This window comes from Hirundo rustica, chromosome 1, assembly GCF_015227805.2.
Source record: "Hirundo rustica isolate bHirRus1 chromosome 1, bHirRus1.pri.v3, whole genome shotgun sequence".
Taxonomy (NCBI): Eukaryota; Metazoa; Chordata; class Aves; order Passeriformes; family Hirundinidae; genus Hirundo; species Hirundo rustica.
In genome coordinates, this window is record NC_053450.1 from 51926412 (window position 1) to 51935632 (window position 9221).

Sequence of the window (9221 nt, forward strand, 5' to 3'; positions counted from 1 at the left end):
ATATGTTCTCTTATGAAAATCTTAGCATGAAAATAGATAGATAGATAGATAGATAGATAGATAGATAGATAGATAGATAGATGGATAGATTATAGAAGTGATATTTTAATAGAGAGATATTTTATAGAAGTGATGAATCTCTTCACCTAGACTACCAATTTTCCTTATTGCATTGTTTATTCATGCATTATTTTTCCTAGAACTTGAAAATAATGTGGGTACAACTTCATTCTTAGAGTAATGTCACTGACATGAAGATTACAATTGTACTTTTGCAATTTTTTTTTATCTAAATCTTTCCAAAACTTTTGACAATGCTTAGTCCTGCTTTTCAACATTAGTTTCACATCTTTATTATTCTTCCTACTGAAAAAAATAGGTCTACTTGAGTCAAAGGAAAAAGGAAATTTCATCTCTTCTTCACTAGAAAAAAGTGGTATCAAACACACATAGTAACAATAACCTGGCTTTCTACATACTGCCCATTTTATTTCAATGTTTCATTTATCATAATATGCTAATATAGACAAACTATCAATGTTCTTTAATTCTATTTCTTGTCCTATATCTATTTCCAAACTAGTCATAGAATCACAGAAAGTCATGAGTTGGAAGTGGCCCACAGGGATCATCGAAGTCCAGCCCGTGGTCTGCACAAGAAAGCCCAAGAGTCAGCCTGTGTACCTGAGAGCATTGTCCAAATGCTTCTTGGACTCTGTCAGGCTGGCGCTGTGACCACTTCCTGGGGGAGCCTGTTCCAGTGCCCAGCCACGCCCCTCTGTGAAGAACTTTTTCCTGATACCCAACCTAAACCTCCCCTGACACAGCTTCAGGCCATTCCCTTGGGTCCTGCCACTGGTCAGCACAGAGCAGAGATCAGTGTTTGCCTCTTCTCTTGACCCCTCACGAGGAGGGCGTAATTGCGATGAGGTCACCCCTCAGTCTCTTCTCCAGACTGAACAGCCCGAGTGACCTCAGCCACTCCTCATGCAGCTGCCCCTCAAGGCCCTTCACCATCCTTTTGACACTCCTTTGGATGCTCTCTAAGGGCTCAGTGTCTTTCCTACATTGTAGCTCCCAAAACTGCATACAGGACACGAGGCGAGGCCACCCCAGCACAGAGCATAGCGGGACAGAGTCCTCCCTTGCCTGGCAATGCCACCCAAGGACACAGCTGGCCCTCCTTGCTGTCAGGACACTGCTGACTCACGCTCAACTTGCCAAAGACCAAGAATTCAAAGTTCCTTTCCATGGCACTGCTCTTCCACCTCTCATTCCCCAGGCTGTACATTCATCCGGGGTTGCCGTGCTCCGGCTGCAGAATCCAGCACTCGTCCTTTTTTAACTTCATACAGTTGGTGTTAAATTTCACACAGCAGTCCATCTTGTAGAACACAGAAATACAGGTTTGTCAAACATGGCAAACACCACAACATTTTCCATGAAATTTGATGCAGCCATGAGATTCCATTTGTCTGCGGATAGGTGACTCACATGCTGTGATTGCTGTTGGCATTTCATTCTTAAGCATTATTTGCAATTATCCTGCACAGTCTTGTTTAAAGCTAGAGATCTGCATTATTTTTTTTCTATTATAACAATGCACAAAAAACTATTCTTCTGCTCCTGTCTGTCCTTAATCTGCAGTTGCATGTACAGAATTAGCAGGTAATGAAATATATTAGGAAGGATTAACTGTTAACTGCAAGAAACCAGCTCTCCCCGTGTTGTTTACAAAACAATAGTTGTTGCATTTAAGATGATAACGAGCATTAAAGCTAAAGTGAGATTATAAACTTTTAAGTGAACCTTAATTACATTTTTCAATTTTCAGTAATTGCCTGGCCGTAAATCCCTCCTATGCCAGTCAGACTAGAATATGAGAGGCCTTTTAACATTCTCCTTTCTTAAAACACTGGAAAGGCTTTTTGCAGGATTTTCTTGTTACCTTTTATTCACCATGTCAGTAATTGAGGGCTCAAAAATAAGTGGCCAAGGAAATGCTTGTCTTAATTACACAATATAAGCCCTCTACAATATTTTTAGCTTTATTCTCAGTTATTTGGATTACAGTGGGAAGCAAAAGGCCTCAAATTCAGTTTGACATTATGAATAATTCACATAATTCATCTAACTCACTATAAAAAAGACTGCAACATCTGCTGCAGTGAATAGGCAGCACCTAGTGGTCTTGAAATGCATAAACAGATCACTTTCTTAGCAGTAATTTCTGACTTTCTCTGGGATCTAGATCTTTATCTAGTGTGAATTTATCCTTTAGTATTTCACAGACAAATACAAGAAAGAAAAAATTCTTAAGGTTTTAAAAGTCATTGCTTACAATAAAGGCAACCCATAGAAACGCTGCATGCTTTATAAAAAATTCTACTCCTCCTTATAGTGAGCAAAGTATTTTAATGTCTTCATCTAATTGTAATCCTTCCATATTTAAATCAAGACCTTCAAGTTAATCACAGTAATTAGCAATATTAATTATCAAACTTCAGAGTTTATTTCTCTTTAAATGAATCAAAAATTTGAAAACTATCTAACAATAGCTCTCTGAAATCGCTAAGAAAAGCGCAGAATTAAAAGTAAGGGGAAAACCTGGTCAGTCAAGCTCATTATAACAACCTGAGCTCCATAAGATTGCATAATTTGAAGGTTTGTTTCACATATTATCATATTACAGTAGTCACAGATTATTGGATCGTTATCTTTATTTTAATCTAAGAATTTGTTTTTAGGTCCATTTATCTTCAGGATGTATTTTTTGCACTCTACCGAGTTTCTCATTTCAATAGCAAATATATTTTACTTGAAGCATTGCTAGAAACAGGACTAAGTTAGATATGCTTGCATCAGGAAGATTGCTCTGTAAATTTTTTAGTGTACTTCAGAACTTTATTGGAAACCTTCAACAAAAAAAAAAAAAAAAAAAAAAAAAAAAAAAAACAACAACAAAAAACGGATGCACCACTTTGATTCCATAGACGTCAATGAACAAGACAGCCTTCCACTGGAGATAGGGAGCTTCACAGGACAGACCAGAGTTCCTGTGGCAGACCACACAAACCCATGGCAATAGCTAAAGGGTATTAGATGTTCTGCACCCCCAAATTTGTAAAAAAAAATGAAGGATAAGTGAGTGCTTGCTTCTCCTGCTTACTTCCTTCCAGTTCTCCCATGAGTCCCTGCATACGTAGAAGTTACTCCTTCTTTCCAAGAAGATGTGGAAAGCTGTTCACTCCTACCTGAAGAAAGGCATGGTTTACATGTATAAAGCTGTTATCTATGTGCAAGATGTGCCAAAGGAAAACCTACTCAGAAGTGACAGTGATCAGAATGCAGCCTATTAACCCTCATACTAATAATGTGTCTTGGATTATGTAACCTAAAATGTGTATTCTATTTCATCTGTTGAAAGCTGGTTTTTGGGAGATGTTTTATCCTTCTCTCACCCTTCCAGGGGGGAGGGGGGCGGATGCCTTCTGATAATGGCCCAGCCATTAAAACCAGGTGGGGCAGTGTTTCTTATCTCTTTCAGCACCCCTCCATCTTCCAGGGGGACATCTTCTGATAATGGGCCATTAGGGCCCACCAATGACATGACACATTCCATCATCCCATTGTGAGATGCTCCACCCAGTGTGGGGGGAGCCAGCTGTTCCTAGCTAAATAAAAACTGGGACTGAAGACCACCAGGTATCCAGTTTTTTCCACCCATCACACCACCACTGGATTTTCTACAGGACCATCTCTACTCCACAGAACCACATCTGTTACTCCAGGAGGACTTAATTGGACTGCTTCCAACACCCTGACCAACAGGGTGCCAGGTCGTATCCCTGACTCTATCAGGGTTTTTTCCCCAGGATTTTTGTTTGCTACCTTGCTTATGTTTTTTGTACTGCTACATTTGTATTTTTCTTTTTTTTAAATATTCCTGGTAAAGAACTGTTACTCCTATTCCCATATCTTTGCCTGAAAGCCCCTAATCGCAACATTATAATAATTTGGAGGGAAGAGGGTTTACATTCTCCATTCCAAGGGAGGCTCTAACTTTCCTTGGCAGATAACTGTCTTTCAAAACCAAGACATGGTGCTAGTAAGAAAGTCCCTCCCTCACATAAAATCCTCTTCTTGTCTTTGTTCAAATTTATATGAACAATCAGGAGGCCGAACTCCACACTGAAATCAATCAGAAGACCTGCTTATAATCGATAGTACAATAAAGAATTTTCAAAGTTGCTTTCCTAATTTTTATTTGGTTTCATTTTGGATTTAGTCATACTCAGTTGACACTGGATGATAAATATCCCACACGTGTAAAGAATTTCTCAAAAATGAGACTAATATTGTCATGGGCTTTCCCCGACATTCAGGTGGTTTTAGAGTTTTTTTGCTCTGTGCCAACCAGAAGAAAGAGACGGAGTCTTCAGGTTCTGATTTTTCAAGGTTGCATGCTTCGTTTATTGTTCTTATCTTACAATTTTCTCAGTGCCCCACAAAGGTCTGTGCAGCTGCTTGGGCATCTGGTGACTCCTCGACTCCTCCCGCGCAGGGCTGTCTCTATCTTTTGTACTAATTGCTACGTATTCTTTATTTATCATTACTTGCCAATACCTATCACTTATACTAAACAGGTCATCCCTACCTCGACCCAATCTCTTTGAACTACTTTGTGCCACCATCACTGCTGAAATGGAGCGAGGGAAGAAGAAGCAGGAGACAACGCCCCAAATCCTCCATCTTGCCCCCATTCACTTCAATGCTAGAAACCTAAATTTACTGTTTTTTCACCCTGTGATGAGCTAAACTACTTTCTTTCACACTCTCGTGGCCTGTAATCCCTCCCTCAGTGTAGGGAGTCTTTCCCATGGACTGAGATCAAAGCCAGTGTCCCTCTGAGCTCTGTGCCAGGGTCCCAGACCCCCCTGTCCAGGTCCCTGACCCTCCAGGGCAGCCAAAGGAATGCCCTGGACTCCAACAAATATAGATGAAATAACGCTAATATTGAATTATAAGGGGAAAAATATACTAAGGAATTAAAGCAGGGTGTGATTACACTCAAAATTGCTATTTCCCAAATCTCAAAATGGGTTCTTGGCCTAGGAAAAAGTTTCTTTCAGTTCACTCACTCAGTAAATAAAATATTCAAGCCTAGAAAGGGGAAAAAAAAAAAAAATTAAGAAGGAGGTTTCTTGCTCAGAATAAAAGCTGTTCAGAGAGTACATATAAAACTCGCATGCAAATCACAGTTGACCACTGAACTGCAAGGCAAAAATATTCAGAGTTGATGAAGGTTCTGAAAACAGGAGAGAAAAGGTAATTGTTTCTTTTTGAAAAAAAATTCAGAAGAAGAAAAGCAGAAGATGCAAATAGATGTCTTTTCACAAGATCATGCAGGAAAAAGAGGAGCAATGAAGCTAACAAAAGCCACTGACTTAATTTATATTTGATAAGAGATTGTCTTAGGATATTCATCTGGGAGGGAGAATCTGCATTGTACTACGCACCTTGAAAAAGCTCGATAAAACTTTGAGCTCTGTGGGAAAGAAAGATGTTAGCTATACCCCCGTGCTTAGCATTTCTTCCAGTGTAGGTCAAGACTACTATTTCTTGGATCACTCTCCTGAAGTGCTACAAATTTTCCAACATACTATAGCAGAAGCCTTTGAAATCCCACTTTTAGACCACTTCTGCATCATAAGCTTCCAGTCCCTGTCTTGTGTTCATTTTGACTGCCATTTTCTTAAAAAATCTTCTTGCCACCCTTTCCAAAACAGTATATTCCAAGCAGTTTATGAAGGAAATCCTCAAAACTTAACACATGAGATAACCATCTAAATTTTTTCCAATCCGTCTCAAAGAGTACACAGCCGAAAATACCAAGGCCTCAGTTTCCCACCTGTAATGTGGACATAACAGTATCCCTTTAGATGTATACTGAAAAGATAAATAAATTAGAATAGTAACAGAGCTCAGACTTGATGGTATAAGTATCGCAGAACAGCCTGTAAGAAAGATTGATTAAAGGGACATTCAAATTAACCATTCTGTTGTAGTCAATTGAGCAGCAAGAGTTCCTTCCACTGAAACAGTGACCAGCCAGTCAATATTCCATCAATATCCTTTAAACTTAGAGAGATGGGTTTTGACAGCCAGGGCAGTCCCGCTCTGCCCCCTCTTCCTCCAAAGGAATACTTCATGTATCTTCCTTTAAATAATTCTCTTGAAATAAATTCCACCTGAATCAAATCTAGAAGAGCACAAGACGTAGCAGAAGACAAAAATAACCTTCATGAAAAGAAAAAGTTTAGGCCTGGGGCATGACAGATGACATATAGGGGATATGTACTGAAGTCTGTATAGAGGAAATTCAATATACAGACACAAAGTGACATCTCCAAACAGCTCCCCACATTGAAGCAAGCCTGCCTTCACATTCCTAAGCATAAACATGTTTGTTGTCTGCCCAAAGAGTGTCGAGGATGCAGAGGAAGCATGGAAATTTTAGCTACAGTTTGCCCTAATAGCACAGCCGAATCATGTATTAAAATAGCCCTTTTTTCCATACATATGCTTATTAATAAAAAGAAAGGTTTGGGGGTTTGGGGACCTCTTTTTCCCTTTCATTTCTTTGCTTTTCAAGAGGATGGAAGCTGTTTTTCTACTTTATCCCTGCTGCTGTAGCAACCCTGAGAGTTCTGTTCCAACCTTTTTTCTGCTGGCCAATACCAATTTAATTTGTAATGAAAACATTGTCACTCAGACTACACTACCTACTAGCTTATCGATTATTTTTCACCAAACAATTACAAGGAAATCAAAATCTCATCTCTTTCTCTGTTTTTTGAGCTAGTTTTTGATTGGTTTTTTTGTTTTGTTTTTGTTTTTGTTTTTGTGGGGGTTTTTTGTTTATTTGGGGTTTTTTTTGTTTTTTGTTTTTATGTGCATCTTTTATTTGTGTTTATAACTGAAGTGCAGGCCAGGATAGCCACAAAAGATGTACAGCTTTGCCAAAACTTTTTATACAGTAGTATCAGTATATTCTTAAGTATGTATGTTGGCAAGATTCTACTGATGCACATACAGTTAACACCTCATTTATAAAGGCTCCCATTTAGGGAAAGTACCTACAGACACCAATATAAATGTCTTTATAAAACTAAGAGCAGTTACACAGTGAATGGTAACAGATGCTGAATGAAAGGTCTGGATGCCAGGAACTAGCTAACATTAAAAATACATGCATGCTTACTGAGATGATCCCAGCAAATAGCCAGAGATAAAAAAGAAGAGTGGCAATGGCTGGCAACAGACTGGAGGCACAAAGGAATTCAGCTCATGTTTGCGGGGTTCTCTGCAGCTGTGGACTAATCAGGGAAAAACTCTTCTGCTGAACAAACGATGCAAATCGCCCAAGGCTATGCAATTGAAGCCTGATATTCACAGTTCAGTTCATTTAATGAAGGACTGAAAATATTAATGTTTCTGAATATCTGTGTGCAGGTACAGGAATAAGGTGGTCAGCATAGATTTGCTTGAATTACCTTGTTTGAAAGTGAATTGGTAGCACACAAAATAACGAGTGGAACTGAGGCTACTCTAATGACCAATAATGAATGTGCAGGAACACTCTACAACATAGCTAGTGCTCTGCACCCTTTAGGAAGAGCAGAGCAGTCTTGAAGATCTATCAGAGTTAGAGATTTGGAAGAACATTACAATACTAGAGGATGGACTTGATGGATAAAAAACCGCAACTGAAATCAAAATGTTATCTTGTTATGATGCTTGTACTTGCTAGATGAATTCACTCTCAGTGATGAGTTCTCCCTTCAAATACCTAATTAAAGCATTGCATATAATCAGTAAGGAGAGGGTGGGGTAAGTGTAATGCACAAGAAGCACTGGGATTGACATGGTTTTTGTTTGTTTGTTTTAAGGTTTAGAACATTCTACTTGTTTGAAGAACTGCAGGTTTTTCTTGTAATGAAAATTAGTGGCAATTAAGAAAACTTAAATTGGTTCTTGTTCTCATCTTATTTGCATTTTGTTTTTGTTTTTGTTTTTTTAATTTGCTTATTTGGGTGTTTGTTTTTTGGTGGGTTTTGCGGGGTTTGTTTTTTGTTGTTTTGGGGGTTTTGTGGTTTTGTTTGTTTGTTTGGTTTGTTTTTTCATTTTTTCTATTTTTGTTTGTTGGTTTGTTGTTCTTGGAAACAGCCTCACTATCAAATAGCCTTACTTGGTCAAGAAAATTGAGAAAGTCATTCCTGTATGGCAATGGTTTCCTAATTGTACCCCAAATTTTACATTCCCTTGACAAATTTTCTTGGCTTACAAATGGTAATGACAATCTAGAAACTGGGACCAAATATTCTCATATCTCCACCAGCTTTGGCTGTCTGTGCCTCTCGTGTCCATAATACCTTATCCTACATGTATATTTCAGATTCTCTTAAGACCATGAATCCCTCCTATGTCTGGAAGAGAAGCTGTGGATGCCTCAGCCCTTGCAAGTGCTTGAGGCCAAGTTAGATGGAGCTGTGAGCAATCTGGTCTAGTGAAACTTGTCCCTGCCCATAGCAGTGTGATTGGAATTAGATGATCTCGAAGGTCCCCTCTAACCCAGGCCATTCTATGATTCTGCACCTTTTGCTGCTGGCTGGATCTGAAAAATCTGTATTCTCTGAACTCAAAGTCCTCAGAGCTTGGAGAGGTAGCAAGTTCCTCAAAAACCACAATGAGCAACACTCATCTCGATCATTTTTCCCTCATATGACTTATTACACTACTTCTCTACAGCCATATTTTCCTTTGCTTGAAATCTGAACAACTGAGCATAGGTGGTTGTTACAAAAAAGTCGGTGCCCAGGAGCAAGAGGGAACCAGGTTCAGAAATCTGACAGTGAAATCCATCCCTGGATGACTCCAGACCCGTGTGTGCTACCACACACGGGGAGTCCACCCAGGGCTGAGGTCTGCTTGACTATTTAGGAGAGACAAAATCAAGAATGACAGAACAGGTCACGTAGGGAAGGTCCACAGTGGGTCATCTGATCCAACCTCCCTGCTCAAGCAGGATCATCCTAGAGCACAGTGCACAGGATTGCGTCCAGAGGGCTCTCGATTATCTCCGGTGAGGGCAACTCCACATCCCTCTGGGCAACCTGTTCCAGTGCACGATCACTGCACAGTGAAAAAGTTCTTCCTCG